This window comes from Rhododendron vialii, chromosome 6a, assembly GCF_030253575.1.
Source record: "Rhododendron vialii isolate Sample 1 chromosome 6a, ASM3025357v1".
Lineage (NCBI taxonomy): Eukaryota > Viridiplantae > Streptophyta > Magnoliopsida > Ericales > Ericaceae > Rhododendron > Rhododendron vialii.
In genome coordinates, this window is record NC_080562.1 from 21512184 (window position 1) to 21532137 (window position 19954).

General features: G+C 38.3%; 1 pseudogene; it reads left to right on the forward strand.

Moving 5' to 3' along the window:
• LOC131330157 (alpha-L-arabinofuranosidase 1-like) overlaps positions 1-19954 on the forward strand; it is an 85333-nt pseudogene that overhangs the window by 20568 nt on the left and 44811 nt on the right.

A 19954-nucleotide genomic window follows, 5' to 3' on the forward strand; every position in this document is an offset into this window, starting at 1 on the left:
TTGTCTTTAGGCACCGCCTACTAAGTGTATTTGCGGACTCCACGAATATAGGTGGTGATAAACGTATTGAGGCACCATGCGGCGGTGCCCAAGACCACTGAATAATTACTCAAGGAAGTGAGAACCGATTATATGGTACAACAATTCAAAAAATTTGAGAGAGATCAAGGGTCCATTGAGAGAGAGAGAGAGAGAGAGAGAGAGAGAGAGAGAGAGAGAGAGAGAGAGAGAGAGAGAGAGAGAGAGAGAGAGAGAGAGAGAGAGAGAGAGAGAGAGAGCTTTTCTATTTTTTGACGGTTCTTCAATCCGTGTCTATAGAAATTTGGTTGTTTGGAGATTTCAGCTACGACGATGGTGCATCGTGGGATTGAGAAACTGTTGTAGAGAGTGCACGCCATGTGGATTGAAGGGTAAAAAAGTAACATTGTTACAATCTTCGTGGCATTAAGAAATCTTCTTGTTGCATTATCATTTGCTATATTGATGATATACATTATAGCTTTGCATGATTGGATGCTTTGTGCCATATGGATAGCACTGGAGTACCACATTGGTTTCTCTATTTTCCTAAATGATTTTTGGGGTCAACTTTGCTAAATAGTTTTTCTCTATTTTTGATGAATTGGTTTTCGCTTCTTGAAATCAGTTCTCTCATTACTATGAGCTATCCTAATTAGCACTTTTGATTTGCTTTAATCATGTTTACATGTTTGCCATTCCCTCTCTCTCTCTCTCTCTCTCTCTGTGTTTCCTTAATTTGGTAGAAAATCCATCTCAGATTCGATTTTCCCTGCCATGAAGCCGCAACTATTCATGGAAGTAGGGAAGGCCGCTGTCGCCGCTTTTGGACCTGAGGAGGTGACCCGTTCTGTGCATCCGAAGAGGAAGGCGGATCATTAGTCTCGTTCTCTCTGCCAAACTCGTGCTCGGTTCTCACTCCTTCCTTGTCTCCGACCTTGCCAGCGACTACTTTGCTCAAATGTTTCTTCCGCTCTCGTACTTTCTTGTTTCTACGTGTTCTTCCTTTGATCTACCCAGAAATAGAAGCCGTAGCTATTTTCTACTGGTTTGAAAAAACCCCAAAATACTCAATTAGAAATAGACCCATCAAAGCTGTAGGGATTTCAGTTTGTGTTGTATTTCTCTCACGAGTTCCCAAAGCCTCCTTCCACTCTATTTCAAACGGCAATTTATTTATTTAATTTTTCCTTTTTTCTGATATTCCAAGCCCAGATCTCTCATGCCACACTGCGGATAATAAATCTGTAAGAATCTTTTTTTGGTTAAAATTTGTACATTAAATCATTTTGTTTTGCGCTAAATATATTTTTTGGTTTGACAGTGTTATATTTTACTTTGTGTTTGCTGATATGATTTGGGTTTTGTTTGTTTTGAGGAAAATTATTGTAGCCCACAAGCCTAGCATATATGTTTTGGACACTCTAGGAGTATTAGTTCCAAGTCTCTGAGACATTGAGACAAGGTTGAAGCTTGCTTTGGAAGGTATCTCCTTTACTTTCACATCTGTCAAATACTCACAATACAGCTTTTTCAGGATACCTTTACTTTCATAGCTGTCAAATACTCACAATACAGCTTTTTCAGTATGCTTGATTTACAGTATGTTTGAATGTGGGTCACTGATGTTGAATCATTCTCTGTTAATTACCTATTAGAGTCGTGCGTTTGGGTTATTTCTTCCTGAACTTTGTATTAGTGTTTGTGGGTTTTTTTTTTTTCTAAATAGGTTGAAGAGGAAATGGCAAGGAAGATAGGAGATTATGATTCGAAGAAATTGTTGTTGGAACTTGACAAGAGGCTCGTTGTTGTTGGAACTCGACAAGAGGCTCGTTGGAAAGGAGTTGGGAATTAAAGCGGCTCATGTAAGTGCAAATTTCTTTCATTCAATAAAATTGGCGCAATCGTGTGCTACTATTTTGTTGAAGTGGTTTGAGTTTGTTATGTTTATATAGCAATGTAGTGGTGTCAATCTTGATCAAGAATAGAAAACGAATCCTCTTGGTGACCTTATTGTACCCATCTTGATAAATTACATTTAACAGTTTTGATTTGACCTCATCTTTTGTGGTTTGTTGGGACTCTAAGACTAGAATTATGGTATTAGGAACAATAGGTTTGGATTTGCCGAGACAAATGGAGTTTTATCGGTTTCAAAGTTATTAATGGATTTGATAGTGTCTATTAAAGTTGTTTTGTATCTAATGGTGGTTTCAGTGATTAGCTGTGCAAAATCACTTTGGTTTTACATTACTTATATGCATTTGTGGCCCATCATTTCGCAGGAATGTTCGGGGAGGATCCCTGGAACAGAAAGATTGGACCTCACTTTGAATTTTTGAAAATAAATTACAATCCCAAATTAGGCAATCAGAACCTTGATTCGTAAGTGAATAATTGAGATCAATCGTTAGTTACTTTCTTAGAATAAATTTCTTTATGCTAACTAGCAACTTATTGTAGTGGTTAGATTTGTCATGAGAAATATCAATTTAGACCCGAAATCACTGTGAAACGTTTGCTGCTTAAATTGTTCGTTAACCACAATTTATTCGGTATTTAGTTTCTTTGCTTGCTATTTTGACAACCACAAATATTGCTCTAATATCTAATGCCCTCCCTTTCTTTGGGATTGGAATGTCTTTTTGTTTCTCTTATTTTTAGAAGTAGATTTTGGTAGCAATCGACTTGGCTAATCAACCTCGTGCAATCGAGTTTAGGGTGTAATGTGAACTTTTTGAATATGCACGGGTAGATAGGCTAATCAACCACCTTTATATTCAGGTTCATGGAAAATGGAAGCCAATAGGCTTTGGGAATGGTTTGTTTAAATATATCTGCAGGGATAGTCACTTGGTGAATGCTATGTGATTTTCGATAGCAGCTTCAAAACTCTTTCGATCGATAAGTTTTTTTTTATGTTAGTTTGAAATTTGTGTTGCTTGATTCGTTGAGTTGTATCTTATGATTGAGAGTAAGCGATATTAGTGTTGACAGTGCAAGAAAGCCAAAAGAGGAAGAAATCGACCTAGGATTGAAGTTTCGGCATAGTCTCAGGAGTTCTATTAGGAAGAAATACCATGTTGCTCAAATCAAGGGTTCTCTCCGTGTAATAGTTATCTTGAACCTATATTACTATTTTGATTTCAGGATTATTTTTGTGAACTTAGTTTTAACTCTGTTTTTTTTTTTTTTTTGCAGGATCTTCATGTGTTGTTTTTTTTATTGCAGGATCTTCACATTCATTTCTTTCATTTGTTTAGTTGCTATTTTTGCAGCATCTATGATTTTGGGCTCTCAGTTTCTTGTGGTGTTACTAGATATGATCTGTGTCTTGTTTGCTTATTCGTTTCTGTGTCATCAATTTGATGTGTTTGTTGCATTGATTCATTTCCCAACAAAAATAAATTTTTGGGTTCTTTCTGTCTGTCTCTCATTGCCTAGCTGTCGTTAGTCGACCGAGGACAAACTTGTAATTTTGACACGAACAAGAAAATATGCAAAAAGAAGTGCCTATATGTGAATTTCATTACTCAAGAGATCATACTTTCTCGTCTTTATTTCATATATTTTAGGAGGCACTTTAAGCTTGAGTTGCTCAACCGGCTTGTTGACATTGTGGTGTTCGATCCTCTATCTCATGACCAATTGAGGAAGGTTGCGATGCTATCTTGCAAGCTGCATTGCGCCTTGTGAGCGGTTTATTGCCTTAGGTGTGACTGAAGCATCGTTCGATGTCATATTAGCAGAGAGTTATGATCCGGTAAGTATGCCTTTGTTTCTACCTTTTTACAGTTTTGTTTTCTGCACTTGGATTAATATTGAATTGTTTGCAATAATCGGTTCAAAGCTGAAGAAAACAGTTGATTATTGTGCTTCATTCAACTTTGAGTTGTGTGTATGGATATTATCTTTTTGCATTTGAGGTGTTAAATTGTTAATGAGTGTGCACTCAATTATACTATGACCAGTATGAAGGCCATTTAAATGGCCATTTTTTCTGTTAATCTTATATGTGTTCTTGGAGTGGAGTCTTTTTTCTTTTTCACCCTCTAGGAATCTTGTTACTTACAAATATCTGGCAAAACTTTTGTTGCTAACTGGCTTTGAATGGTTGGTGAGGACTTGTAGAATTGGTACCAATTGTAGAAGCATTAGATTTGCTCATCTTGCAAAACTGTGGTTGCTAACTGATTTTAGATTTGATGGCTTTCATGAAATTGTGGTGGCTATTTAAAACCACTTGAATTTACCACTGAAAAGGAAAATGGAAAAGTGAATGAGCATATTTCATGTGCAATATAATTATATACCATAGTCCATTTTCGTCGTATTTTAGCTTCCTAATTGCCAATAACACCAATGAGCATCTATTACAGAAATATCAGGCACATGTTCTACACACTACTGATTTGAATTGGTGAACACACAATTTCGCCTTGGTTCACCAGCATTGCCACTTTGAAACTCATTTGTGCTTTAATAACCTCTTGCTATGACGCTCTGATCTGATCTTCACTCGTCACTGAAATATGTTTAGCCAATATCGGTTCAACTTCTTCTAATACTTCAATGGCTTTTTGTATGTATATGTAGACCTGCAACATTTTGTGCAGCTACATAAGAGTACCATAATTGTAATACAAATAAGATGGACCAAAACATTCAATCCCTTGTATTTGAAAATCTAAAATTGATTTGTGATTCAATTACCTCTTGCTATTTCTCTAATATCATCTCAACAAAAACAAAAAAACACTTCTCAACTGCCAATTCATCCAATGAGCACGTGAAAACGTGCGAAGCATGGGCATTACACTAGTCAATACCCTTGTAATAAAAGAACAAAGGATAACCAGCCAAGCCACGTAAAATTACGAATTTGCCCTTTCAAGTTTTGTCTCTCAATTTCTTCTTGCATGTGTTGAGGTGTGGGTTGTTTAGGTATTCTACTATATTGTGGGTATTTTAGACCTTACCACCTTTTTTTTGTAACTTGTACTCTTAGAGCATCCACAATGTAATAATCAAAACTAAAAGGTTGCTAAAGTTAGCAATGTTTACTCAAAAAAGTGCTCACATTGTAATAACCAAACTTAGCAACTTCTTAGCAATTCATCAAATTTTGACCTTTGAATAACCAAACTTAACAACTTTTACCAATAACCAAAACTCAATAACCAAACCCAATAACCAAATTCAAAACTAAAAAATTAAAAAACACCTCACATTAGAATCGTCTCATCGAGACGAATAATTTGGTGTGGTCGGGTGCGTGATTGGAACTCGTTTGCAATTGAACATAGATGCATTGCGTATTGTGGGGGGATTTTTTATAGGGATACAAAAATAACCAATGTGGAGATCAAGTTTGTTAGGTTTGATTATGAACTAAATGGATAATCAAATGCTGACGTGGCACATTTTGGTTATCGATTTTGATTATTCCCATTGCGGATGCTCTTACCTTTTTCCCCTGCGATAATCCATATTTCCCATTTCTTTGTCAAAAAAGAAAAAAGTACGCGCGAGTACTGTTGTACCGAAGACCTTACCTCATCAAAGCACTGTTGTGGCGGCTGTTGCCGTCCTTCAATGCTATACGATTTATCTAAAAATTCTCTACAACTCTTGCCAATGTTAGGGTTCTTTTCCTCTCATCGTGTTCTTTGCAATTTGCTTGATCTCACAATCAAAACCCAGCCACTGTAACTGAACGAGATTCACCATGAATTTCACTGATCGTCTTTTTTCCAATAGGTATGATACATTTTTCACGTTTATTAATTATTTTGTTTTGGGTTAATCGAATTGATTCTTTTGTTATAGCTTCTGCATTGGTGATTTTGATTTGGTATTAATCTGGGTTTCATCCAAACTGAGGCCCCTTTCGCTAAAGGAAATCAGTATTTATTTTTCAAATAAATACTGATTTTTTGAATTAATGTGATGTATTGTGAGAGAATGACTTGTCTCATAAAGCGAAAAATAAATACTTAAAAACAACGAAGCCTACCATCTTCTGGTCTACGGTAGATATGCTCAAATCACCTTAGCCTATTTTCCCTCAACTTCTCCTCTATAGATGCTACACCTACCATCTCACGAACTGTTTTATTTCTGATCTTGTCTTGTCTAGTCTTACCACACATCCACCTCAACATTCTCATTTTTGCTACACTCATCTTGCTCACATGTTGTTTCTTAATAGGCCAACATTCTGTCCCATAAAGTATCGCTGGTCTTATGGCAGTTCCATAGAATTTTCCCTTTAATTTTATGGGTACCCTCTTGTCACATAGTACACCAGTAGCGCTTCTCTACTTGAGCCATCTCTACTAATAATTGATCCTAAATACCTAAAATGATCACTCTTTGGTATCTCCTGGTCTTGGATCATCACTCTTTCTTCATGCGCACTACTGGTACCACTAAACTTGTACACCATATACTCAGTTTTACTCATACTTATTTGAAAACTCTTTGACTCTAACGCTTCCCTCCAAATTTCTAGTTTCGTATTAACACCTCTAACAGTTTCATCTACGAGGACAATGCCATCTGCAAACATCATACACCACATGGAATATCCTCTTGAAATTGTCTAGTCAATTCATCCATAACTAAGGCAAAGAGGTATGGGCTCAGGGCTGACCCTTGATGCAATCCTACGGTGATTGGAAATTCACTTGTTTCCCCTACCGGTGATCTAATGGTAGTGACGGCACCTTCATACATGTCTCGAATCACCTCGATATATTCTTTGGTCACTCGTTTTCTCTCCAGAACCCACCATATGATGTCCCTAGGCACCCTATCATAAGCCTTTTCTAAGTCTATAAAAACCATATGGAGATCCTTCTTCTTTGCTCTGTGTTTTTCTACCAATCTCCTTAATATAAAGATACTTTGGACACGTGTGTTTTGTGTAGATTCGGACACATATAAGTTCGTAGTTGTTCGATTTGTGTAGGTTCCACATGTGAGACTCATGCATTTGATGGGTCTTGACACAAATGCGTCATTGTGTTTGTAGCACTGCTAACTTTTACGGCCTCTTTAATTATTAAGGGAAAGGGTGTATAAGAAATGAGAGCTTTTTTCACCACATCTCAGCATTTTTTTGTGATGTTTGATAAAGGATAACGAGCCATTCAAAAGGTATCATTTTTGGACTTTTCTCTCAATTTCTCTTCAAGGTACTTAATGCAAAAGAGTGATTTGGCAAGAAACCCGAATCCTTTCTTTTTTTTTTTTTTTTTATCATATCCCTTGATCCGAAGGGACTATTAAAGCTATTTCAAACAAAACCTGCTATTGTGTAGAATATAATGTTGTCCAGCGCCACTCTAATGGAATGCATGGCCATTACTCACACTACAAGTATAAGGTTATAGGAAATTCTCGTTGTGGGGCCTTGATTCGCCAGAAATGTTATTCTCGAAGTTTGTTTAGGTATTTGATGCATAAAAGATAGATATTTTTTAACGGCAAAGTAATTTTATTAATCTTTGAATAAGTATTACAAAGACTAAACGGAGCAAGGAAATAAACGGCATCACAACCCGCAGCGAACATCCCAATGTGGTTTGCACATAAGTATTAGGACAATCATATGCCAATCCAAGGCTCAAGAGAGGCGAGAAAAAGAGTTGGCCAGGAACCAACCCGAAAAAGAAATGAAGTAGTACAACTAAAAATATAAATGAGTCCAAAACCCCTAACAGTATCCAAAAGAAGAGAAATCCAAAATCAACTGATGAATTCACAGGATACCAACATCAGCAGCATCAGCAGACAACACCATATGACCGAATGAGATTCCACACCCCTCAATGCCCAATAATCAAATGAATAGCTCTACCCCCACTCACCACATCGGAACTGATATCACCCACCACACCAAGTGAATAACCCTACTCCCAATGACTGGTGAATGCTCATGCACAATCTGTATAAGAAGTTGCTACAACATGCCTCCAATTTGACATAATTTTCCTTTTTTCCTAATCCACGGACGTTCCATGACATGATCTTCATTCTAGATTTGGCTCTGAGCTCAATGAAAGAAGTATATTTAAGCATTGGATTTGGCAGCAAGCAATGCAGCCTTATCATCGTCCTCTTTTTCCATCTCCATGATCTTGCTTACCGCTTCTTCATCAGATCCCTTACAGAAAGTCTACACACACAGACAATCTGTGCACATATTTTAATATGGGGCCACCATGGGTCCCACACAAATGATCCAAGCCGTTCATTAAATATAAAATATTTTTTTAAGGGTTCCCACAAAAAATCAGCTCAATCCGATATCTATAAATGCTCGATTCAATTGTCAAACTTTTCATTCATATTTAAGAATAATGAAAAGCTAGACGATTGGATCGAGCATCTATAGGTATCGAATTGAGCTAATATTTTACGGGAACCCTTAAAAACTTGTTTTACATTTAATGAACGACTTGGATTATTTGTGTAAGATCCGTGGTGGGTCCTACAACGGAATCTGTGCACAATTTGTGAACAGACTGTTGTGTGTGTAGCAGGGCTCGATCCCTTATATTCAATCTTCATCATTTTATTTACCTGCCACATTGATTGGGATTCATTGAGTAGAATTCTATTTCTATTGGAAATACCATCGCTCGAAATTGATAAAGCCACTGCAGCAGCAGCAGCTCTGAACACTACACTCTTATTCTTCTTCTTCCTTCCACCACGGTTTTTTGTAGGAGGTAATGGGATGGGAGTGCCCAGAATTTTCACCAAGTCCTTTTTCTTTTTGGATTTACTTGTACCAAATGCTCCACTGCCAACATTGTTGTGCTGTTTATGAGAGAGATTATCCACTGTTTGTTTGTTGTATGGTACTATGCTCCAACTCTTGTCTTTGTCCAGTAGACTTTTGGATGGAGAGCATGCTAAATTTTAACTTTTCTTTTGCCCAATCCAAGCTTTGAATAGCCCAACCTCTAGTTCTTGTCCCAGAATAATGTTTGGAGTCATTACACCTGTGCCTTGAGATTCGTTTATAGGTGTATTACAAGCACTCTTCTCCTGTAATTGATCATTGCCCAAGGGTTTCATTGAGTCCCTCAATTGCTCCTCACATGCAATAGGATTCATCATACTGCCAATTTCCAATGCATTAGTCATTAATGTTTGGTGGTGGCCCAGTTTCATTTACCATAGATAAATTCATTTGATGAATCCGCATGCTCCTGAAGCTCCACCCTGTCCCTTTCAGGATCCTCCTCGATTTTAACTGATACATGTTCCACTTCAGCCAGATGAGCCATGCTGTTCGTATCAATTAGAACCACCTTATTCATTTTTTTGGCTTCAAGAGCTGAGTCAGCATCTTCAACCCTTTCACCTGACTGAAGGATTTCCTTTTCCTCTGCATCTCTACATCCATGGCATGTGCAATCTGTGCGTAGAATTGTATTTACAATGAGTTGTTCTTCAATGACCCTCACTTGGAAAGTTTTCCCTTTGTTTTCAACCAAAATAACTTGATTAATATTTTCCAACATAGACGAAGATATTAGTACCCGTCCAACTGAAAATGAGAGGCCTTTGGTAGTATCATCGCTGATTTGTACTCCCTCCGTCCCATAATGTTTGGCATTTTCAGAAATACGTGTCATTTTTAAATTGCATATATCTTTCAATTCATAATGTTTTAGACGATTTTTTGAACTTTGTTTAATAGAAAAAATTAAACTCTATCAAACAAGATCCATATTGCTTATAAAAAAAATTATGGATTAAAAGATATAATTAATTTTTTCATAAGGCTGGAATAGTGAAAGTGCCAAACATTATGGGACGGAGGGAGTATAACATTTCCCCAGTTTTGACCAATAGCTATGAAAGTGGAAGAGTTCCAGAGATGGAGTTGAATACCGTAGCAATTGAGCCAAATTAATTGAGAGCAAGGAAGAGCCGTATCTTCGTTCCATTTTTGGAATTCCAAGAACCTGTCCTTGAGCTATGCCATTTCGCTCGAGTTGAGTGCTGAATCCATGCTCTCCAATGAAGGGAAAATTAGTACCAGAGAATCCCCACCAGTTGGACGAACCAGTATAGCCATATATCCCAGATTCCTGAGTTGGTCTTGCAAAAAATGTATCGATTTCATAGGTTTTAATTTTGCAATGGCACTCCTTTGAAGCCATTAATTTCCAACTGCTTGTAGTTTGATTGGAGCTGTGTATCAGATCAGGGCCTGTCACTTGCTTGAGCTGAATATTTGGGCGATAAACTTGGGTTACTTTTTTCCGTTGCCCATTAGATTGAGGAAACTGGTTTTTCTTCAACCCAATTGATCTTGAGCTTTGTTTTTGCTTGAATCCATCAAATTCTGAAAAACCATTCATAATCTCAGCTGATCTTGAGCTCTGTCCTTGCTTAAATCCTGTAGATCTTGTATAATGCTTTTGCATGCGTCCATTTGTGGCTACTTGGGGCTTGATCTTTCTGGAATTAGCTTGTTTCGTAACGAATCTAGCAGTATTCACCATAAGAGAATTATTCCAAATCCACAACCCATCAGTCTTCTCCAATGCCAGCATCGCCTCCTTGTATGCATATCTCACAAACCCAAACCTGTTACCTGAGATTTTGCTTCGCTTGATGGGGATATACGAATCTATTACTTTACCAAATTTTGAGAATAGATTGTACAGCCAGATTTTTCTAATATCTACAGGTATCAACGAACAGGGTAATGGTCCCCACATAGAAGATAGTAATATTGTTTACCGTTCTTGTTTGTTTGTTGTTTAAGTTACAAGTCATTGAACTGATTGCTCTGGAACTTTTAAATTCTTTACAAATGAAGGTGGCTGATGATTCGAGACCAGTACTCCATAGGATGGTTGAATCCTTCCTGAATAAGTTTTTTTTTTTTTTTTCCTTCAGGTTATCCATATAGGTGAGCTAAAGATGATATATTCTCTTTGGATTAATAGCTTTGCTGAAGCACATTTATACTGGATTTAGCTGATAGTATATTGCTTTTGCAGTTTGAACGAGGGTTATCTTAGATACACACAGTTAAGGTCAATGCAGCACTTTACCAGTGCAGCGTTATCCGTTCTATCAACTCAGGTCGTCTTATAATACTTGCAACACATCTTCAGCAATAGGAGCTTCTAGCATGATTTTTCTATACTATGGAAGAACATAATATTTTCAGCTCACGGCTGGTTTTGTTCCTGGTATTGTGTGTGTGTTGTGTGTGCACGCGCACGAGGGCACGTGCTCATGTGTGTGACACTTTGAGTGTGTTTGTGCGCCTACTTGTCATGGTCTTTGTGATACTATTCAATCTGTCTTCTAGAAATATTTTATGTTAGAATAACCCTTTGCTATTGCTTTGAAACGTCTTCCCCAACTGTGGCATATTTTCTAATAGTCTTAGTTTGTCGCATGCTCTGCTATTTGCTGCAGGCTTGTGGTCTACTACTGCATAGGCGACTGTAGTAAGTTGGGTAAGCTATCAATTTTGTTGGACAGTCTACACATGTCAATGCATGAAAGCCTTTTTGTCTAGGAATTTATTGGTTGTGTTCATGCCAAACAGGTTTTAAAGGATGGTATGCAGCATGTAGGAAAGCTCATATGTAGCAATTTGTGTGCAAGAATGGATTCAAAGCCCAAACGTTGGAGAATTTTGGGTTTGTAGCTTGGTTGAAAACATGAGATCTTTCCTTTCTGTATTTCTGATGGTTCTCTAGTTGAATTATTGTTTCAACTATTCATTCAAGATGAATAATTTGTTTACAGCTTAGCTTGGTTCTGTCTATCAGTTTTGCAATATCTTCTAATAGAGTGAGCCTCCCACTTTGCAGCTGACGTGCTCTACGACTTAGGAACTGGTTTCGAAGTTCTTCCCCCCTTTTGCCCACACCTATTTCTTGAAATGGCAGGCCTTGGAAATTTTGCAAAGGTAGGAGAGACAACCCGCAGCCTCCTACAATAAAATTTCATTTGCTCATTGTCAAAATGAATACTCAATCCTAACATTTCTCTTATGGAGGAACGGCCCAACCTTGTCTTAGTCCTCTCAGAATTAATGCGAAATCTCATGTGAGCCGCTGCCAAAGAGCCATTATATCTCAGGGAGGGCCCAAAGTGGCATGAGAAGCAAGATTTTGCTACATGGCTTCGTCCTCTAGGATTAGTATATTTATGCACAAGTTGTCTTTGTTTCTTCCTCATTTGCTCTCTGTTTCCTTAGTCTTTGTAGTGTGGTTATTTTTTCTGTTTTCTGAATGCCAAATTTCCGACGTAGTTTATTTTCAGCACCCCCTTTCACTGTCACTTTACCCTCCAAAAGCTTAGGCTGCCACTCACGCCTTATAGTTGTCCCTTTTCTTGCCTTATAGTTGTCCCTTTTCCTTGACATGGATTGATAGTTAGAATAAACAAGTTGATGTCTATATATGGTGAATAGGATAGACAATAGAGACATTGTCAAATACAGAAGGAAAACTCTAGGAATACGTGGTATTTACTGCTTAGGAAATTTTCCAAAGGCAAACTATTTTAAGATTGATGGCATTTCTAATGCCTGAACTTTAGTGATATAACCCTTGAACCATGTGGCAAGAACTGCATTTACAGTGCCATCAAGGATTGGCTTTCGGTTGTGGATGTCAAGTTATAGCTAAGGTACTCAAGCGTTAGTCGGATACTTTTGCCCAAGGAAAATGACCATGCGATAGTTGAATGAACAAGAATTGGTTTCCTTCATTTATGTTGCTATTTATTTTGTGAGGAATTCGATGAAGGCTTCAGTGGTTTGTTGATGTCTACTGGTATGAGGTCATTATAGGGTTTCCTTTTAATAGACGTTGCATTTTGTAGAGACTCTATCTTTTTTCTTTCTTATTCGGCGTTATGCTCGTGATATGACACAACAAAAGTTACAATCTCTGATTATCATTCTCTGCACTTTTTGTTTTGATTATGGGTAAGCTTCCTTTTAGTGGTTTGAGGATGTCTACTGGTATCAGGTCATTATGGGGTTTACTTTTAATAGACGATGCATTTTGAAGAGACTTTCTTTTTGGTTTCTTATTGGTTGTTACAAAATTTACACTATCTGAATATCATTCTCTGCATCTTTGTTTTGATTATGGGTAAGCTTCCTTCTGCAATCATATTTTTTTTCATTGGTTGACCACTCTACTTCTGAGCTGATGTTAGAATTGAAATCAGATTCTGGATGGAGCAATGGGAAGGACTTTTGGGTGGATTAACATAAGCCCGGTTCATTGGAAGAGTTTCTTGTTCACAAAAAAAAAGGTAAAGTTGATTTTCTTTCATCCACAGTTATGAACATTTCAGTGATATTTCCCTACTTTCTGTATGCGCAGGTTGAAGAAATCAGGATTCGAGTGTGTTTGATATGGTCTACGATTTTTGTTGGTAGTGACTAGAGCAAACAAACAACACTAATTCTGGATTCCGACACTGAACAATCATGAGGCAAATATTGGTTTCATTCACATATTTGATCTTGTGCCTTAACCGCTTTCTTCTCCCTATAAAGGCTGTACTCCACTTTTCTAATAAAAAACTGTAAGGTGGGGTTTGATTTCCAAAGAGTAAACTTAACCATGGTTATTTATGTAACCTACTCAATTGTATGGAAGAGTACACGCTTCCTATCTTAAGCTTCTCTTAAAAATGTATATATTTTTATAAATATAACTACTTAAAGCGGCGATAAATCCGAAACGGTGCCCGGTATATCACGATACGTACCCATACCGTGCCAATAAAAAAACCGATACTGGTACGGTATTCGTAACATTGGTTTTAATATTCCGTATTCATTGAAACCTGTAGTTGCTGCGAATTTGACCCAAGATGAGTTTGCCCTAACCTTGTGAAAGGTAATAATTTAGACATTTTTCTGCAGATTTTTACTTTTAACAGGGTTTGGATTTACTTTTTCGGTGTTATATATTTTCATTGGTGAAAGAATATTGGGGCTTTTGTTTTGATACAACACTTTGTTCTAAGTTATTGGCTATTAGGTTTAAACAATTGTGGTAGGAACTTGGTAAATGAAAGTGGCTGGTTGTCTTTCAAAGGATCTATTAGATTGGGCATATACTTTACTAAGTTGGTGACATAATTTTATTTGATGATGTAGATTATGATGAACTAAATAATGTGAAGAGACTGTTTGGCATCAAGCTTGAAAGGTAAATTTCAAGAAAATGGCTTGTGGGTTGTATATTTGTTGTCCTATAGTGAATTTTTGGCTGAATTTCGCAGATGCAAACTTCTTAAGTGGGCTTATTAACCTTTTTGGTCCCCAAAGTATTAGTTTCGTCTCATTTTCGCCCCCAATGTAAACATTGGAGATATTTAGTCACCAACATATCAATTTTTTACCAATCAAGTCCCCAAGTCTAACACTGTTAGCCCCATCCCTAAAAATGAGGGGCAACTTCGTCATTTTGCCCACCCCAAATTTGTCAAAAGAAACACAAAAAAAGGAAAAAGAAAAGAGGGAAACTGCAACCGGTCCATCAAAAAGCTCATACATGGATTCAACACCACCCTCTCGCCGGTGCAAACCTAGATTCATCCTCAACTCGTCTTCTCGCCTCTCTCGGCTCACCCACTTCCAATCCGAAACTGAGCGCACTCCTTGCCTCACTCTCGACCTGGTCGCAACCCCCAAAATCACAGTTGTTCCGTCGATATCGCCCTCTCTCACTACTCTCCCTTTCCGCGAGCTTCTACTCCTCTCCCCTTCCCTACTCCAGAAATCCAAGACCCATCTCGTCGAGTGTCACGGGGCTATTTACTGCCAAGAATTTATGCCCGTGATGGCACCAAATTTCCTCAAGACTTGGTCTTAGCCAACGAAGTAAAACACACACATGAGTTTGAGTGAAAGTCTAGCAAGCACACAGTTTACAGGAACCCGTCCCAACCTTTTATTGCACCAACAATACAAGGAAAACACTTAAGAGTACTAGACAGAACACCCCTCTGCCTTAGACCCGAAAATGCCTTGCCTAATAATAGGCTATACAAGAAAAAATGTGGCCACTAAGTACATGAGATCATGGGGAACCCTTGATCTTGCAGTTGACATCCCCAACTGCCCTAGGGTTGTTGGCTTAGCCAGAATCTGCCAGCACGTGGATAACTGCCGTTAACTGCTTGCTGCCTTGCTGAAAATAACTGCTGGTAACAGTTGGGTCTGCCTGGGACACCTGTCCAAGCTTTCAGCAACATGTGCAGATTAGTAACCATTGGGTAACCGCCCAATCTGATCCAACCCAAGCCAATTTTGTGATCCAACCCAGCTCTAAGTACTTAGCCGTTTTGTTGATTGCATTGTCCCACAAGCTAGCTTCCCGTTTAGCATCCATGCAGCCTCCCATTTAGCATCCATGCCTCAATAATCATCGGGCCTTCACGTGCATCACGACTGCAACTTGTCCAAGGGACTAGTGTCGACGCCAACCGACAACATCGAGTCACCTTGTCAAGGCATGCCTGCCTCATGCCTTCGTTTCCATTGGTTGACTAGGGTGCAAGGTGCCACCGCTAGCCAAGCATAGCAAGCCTTGGAAATCAAGGTGCTAACATCGAGCCAGTCGGGTTGAGAAGGAAATGCAAGAATCGAAATGGGTCGATGGGGTTTTGGTTTGTGAGTCGCCTAGGAATGGGAGAAGGCCGTGGAGGCGGTTGGAGCCGAATATTAGGGAGGAAAGGGATTTGGGTGCAGTGGAAGAGGTGGGTAGGGGTAAAAAGAGGCAGAATAACGGTCGGTCTGAGAAGGATAATCTCGTTTCGGTGGCTTGTCCCCAAGTATGTCTAAGTTGGTATTAATTTTTCATTTGTTTGACTGTGGGGGGTTTTGGTTTCTTGGTGTTTGTTGTGATGTTTCTGCATGTGAATCGATTGATTTCTCAGTTGGGTGGTTTTTTTTTTTTTTTTTGAGGTTTTTTGGGAACAAGTGATTGTGATTTGTGTAATATGGATTGGTTTAGATTTTTAACAACGGCGGCTGGTTGTTAAAAGAGAGGATAAAAGGGAAGAGGTGAAGAAGAAAAGATGAGATGGATGCGAGGAAGAGAGAGAAAGATGAGGGTGATGGTGGCAACGGCAACCATCGGCCATGGCAACGGTGGCCATGGCTGCCGTTGCACTTTCGCTCTTTTCTTTCGAAAGAAATTTGGGGGTGGGTGAAATAACGGAAATACCAATCATTTTGACGGAAGGAGCTAACGACGTTAGACTTAGGGACTTGGCTGGTACAAAATTGATACGTTGGTGATTAAATGTCTCCAATGTTTACATTGAGGACGAAAATGAAATGATGCTAATACTTTGGGGACCAAAAAGGTTAATAAGCTATTTTAAGTGTCTTGTTTGCCATTAGGTGTAAATTTGAGGTTTGTAGAGTTATAAACTTAAAAGTTAGAAACCGGTTAAGCCGTAAGGATCTTTTAGAGTTTTTTTTTTTACTTAAACATTGGGTCTACGATAGAAGTTAAGAAATCTTGAAGGAATCTGGATGGGGGAGGAAAATCTATTCATAGATTTTGAATAACTGCTGCCTCAATTTTTGTGTGAATGTTCTTTGATACTTATCCTTGTGTGCTTCTTGATTTTGTTTTGATCAATCAATTTATGTCAATAAATTTCTTGATTTTTCTTCATGGGTTTTCCCTTCACTGGTTTTTGTTGTTTCTAAATATTCTCTACAAACTACATATTTTATTCTGTTAGGCTGTTGGATATACTTGAAAGGTGCTTGAATAATGTTAGGATTAGAAATTCGGGGAAGGAAACAAATTTTCCTATGTTGAATCTGGAACCCGGAAGACACACGGCAACGCTTTCATTTATGATTGAACGTAATTGTGTACTCCATATAGTTTTTATTTTAGTGACTCATTAATGATCTGTTGGTGGAATCAAGTTTAATACCAATACACCATATGTTTTTATTTTATTATCTCACTTCAGTGTTTTTTTTCTAATCGGGTTTTTCTTGAATCTGAATCTAACAAGCTAGCACTATCAGTCTTTTGTGAATATAATGTTGTGGATATGCAAAGGGGTTTCTGACTATGATTTGTCATGTAAGGTTGGGCTGTGGAGTCATCAAATCGATGAATCTATCTTCCAGTACCTTTCATTATATTTTCTCTGTTTTTTTTTCCCGTTTTTTTTCTTCTTTTTTCCCCCTTTATTTGATCACGATGGGGGTAAGAGATCACAAGCAGTACCTAGGATATTGTGATGGGCTGTTCCGCGGTCTAATTCTAAGGAGCCATCAATTTCACAGTCAAGACAACCGTGTCGGTGAGTAGAATCGACTGACCAAATTATGTTCCATTTTGCTTTGTCCCATCTGATTTATACTTTTGCAGTATTTTTAACTTTCCACTTTAATTTTGCTCTCCTTTGTTTTTCAGGGGTGTTGATTTGAAAGGAAATCAACTTACCAAATTCTACTATCAGAATCGAGTGCTCTACGTATCCCTCTCTTTCTCTAATATAATAGATCAGTCATGCAATGAATGTAATTAGTTTTCTCAAGGCATCAAGCCTAACTAGGCTATTGGCAGAATGATTTCGTTTTCCAAACCCGAGAGGCATAATAGAGCGGGTGGCTCAAATTGGTGGTTATTTCTTGACAGCCATTTTTTTGCCAAATTTTTTTAATTAGGCCCTTCGATGGGGGGGCCTCAAGCTATGGGGTGGGGGCATTCTGGTTATTTCGCGGGGTCTGGGTGTGGGCCAAGGGAACTATTCACGCACTGTGGATGTTAATTAAAGATTACTTTAAAGGGTTTTCTTACTTTTTGGAAATTTCGTCTGTGTCCCAAATTTCCTTCTTTGTATCCTGTTTCTTTGTCCCTCAGCTAGGGGGTATTTTGGTAAAATCCGTTGGGGATTTGGGTGGTGGGAAACACAGGTCTCTGTAGAGCGACTTCTCCTTTTCTCTTGTCCACTCCTTCTCTCTTTGACCTATGTGAATTTCGGACGTCCCAGGTATATGAAATTGATTCTGGGTCATTCACTTTCTTTTTGTTGATCCAGGTATATGAAATTGATTCTAGGTTGTTCGCTTTCTTTTTGTTGATTTGGATTAAAAGGAAAAAAGGGAGTTAAGGCTTTGTTTGGTTTACATTTTAGAAAGTTATTTTTGAGAGTTGGAGTGGTAATGAGTGGAGAGAGATAGAGAGAAAGATTTATTGAAAACTCTGCCGAGAGTTAAAAGTAACTCTCAGAATGTTGAACCAAACGGAGTGATTTCATGTTTTTGGGTGTTTCATTTTTTAGTTCATCGTGAACTGATGTAAATTTCTCGTGTTAGTTTTAGAATATTGTTTGTACAAAGGGATTTAGTTTATGGGTTTTAGCGTCTTCTTTAGATAAATCCTCGCATGCATCGTAGTCTAGTTTGTATCTCGTTTCTTTTTTTGTCTATGTGGATCTGTGATTGGAATTTTCTTGTTTCTTTGTTGGATGGAATTTTTAGAGTTGCTGCAATTCTGCATTTAGGAAATATTGATTTTTGAAGGGGAAGTAAATGGACTTGTGTATGTCCAAAGATGAAAATCTTGGTTCCATCTAAGAACTGCTGCAGAGTTGTCCATGTAAGTACTCATTTATGCATCCACACACATAAAATGAGTATCTTTAGAACTTTGTTTAAAATTTGAATTCTTAAGTGAAAGTCTTGTTCAGGTATGCTCCAAAGGCCTCAAAGCGTTCACTTTGCAATCACGTAATTGCAGCTCGCAATGAAACCATCATGAAATAACGGGATCCAGGAGAAGCAGATCAGTAGAGATGCGTTGGGGAAAATTGTTTACTCAAAGCTGTTTGACTAGTAAGCTTCACTGCAAAGTTTGGAGAGTTTTGGTTCATGTTTTTTGGACATTGACCTTGCACATTGTTTGTGAAAATTGTAAAATAGTGAATTTGGTTTTTGGTTTCCCTTCCAAACTGCCATCTTGTTTCTACAAGCTTATAGACAAGATTAATTTTTCACTTCGTCAAGATCGGGGGAGGTAGGGGTGTAAACGAGCCGAGCCGAACTGAATATTGGCATGTTCGAGCTCGGCTCGATCAGAATTCGTCTGGCTCGAGCTCGGCTCGACAAGAATGTACAAAGCTCGAGCTTGGCTTGTTAGTATTCGGTTTGGTATAAACAAGCTAGCTCGGCTCGAATTCGTCAACTTTTTAGCCTTGATATTGAAAAATTGGCTAAACGAGCCAAGTCGAACCGAATATTGGTATGTTCGAGCCGAGCCAAGCTGAACCTATATATTTCGAGCCGAGACGAACTTGTTCACGAACCTATATATTGGCATGTTCGAGCCGAGACGAACCTGTTCGAGCCGAGCTCTGCTAGGTTCGAGCTTGAGCTCGCTCATTTATCCTTCGAACCGAGCCGAATAGAGCCGTTACCGAGCCGAACTCGCAAGCTGCTCAACTCATTTACAGCCCTATGGGGAGGTATGCAGAAGAGATTGAGGAAAGCACTTGGAGCTATTAAGAATAGCACCATAGTCAATTTGGCAAAAGTAAATAGTAGAGTGCAAGGTATGAATTTTTGGGATTCCCATAATTGGAGTGATGTATGATTTTTGATCTTTTACTGAATGGCTTTTGAGCCAAAAAAACAACATTCTGCCGTAATTACTACTCTTAGGCGAAATCCTCTGATCTCTAAGAAATATATTTGAGCTTCTATCTTAATGAGATCATAACAACCAAGGGAAGGGTCAAAGATATTTAAGCTTCTATCTTATGGGAGGATAGATCTAACCACTCAACGCCTCCAACAACTGAGGGGTTTGATAATTTCGAGTGCCTGGTGAATCTGTTCTTATGATTTTGTGTAGTTTACTTTTTAGCCTGCTTTTGT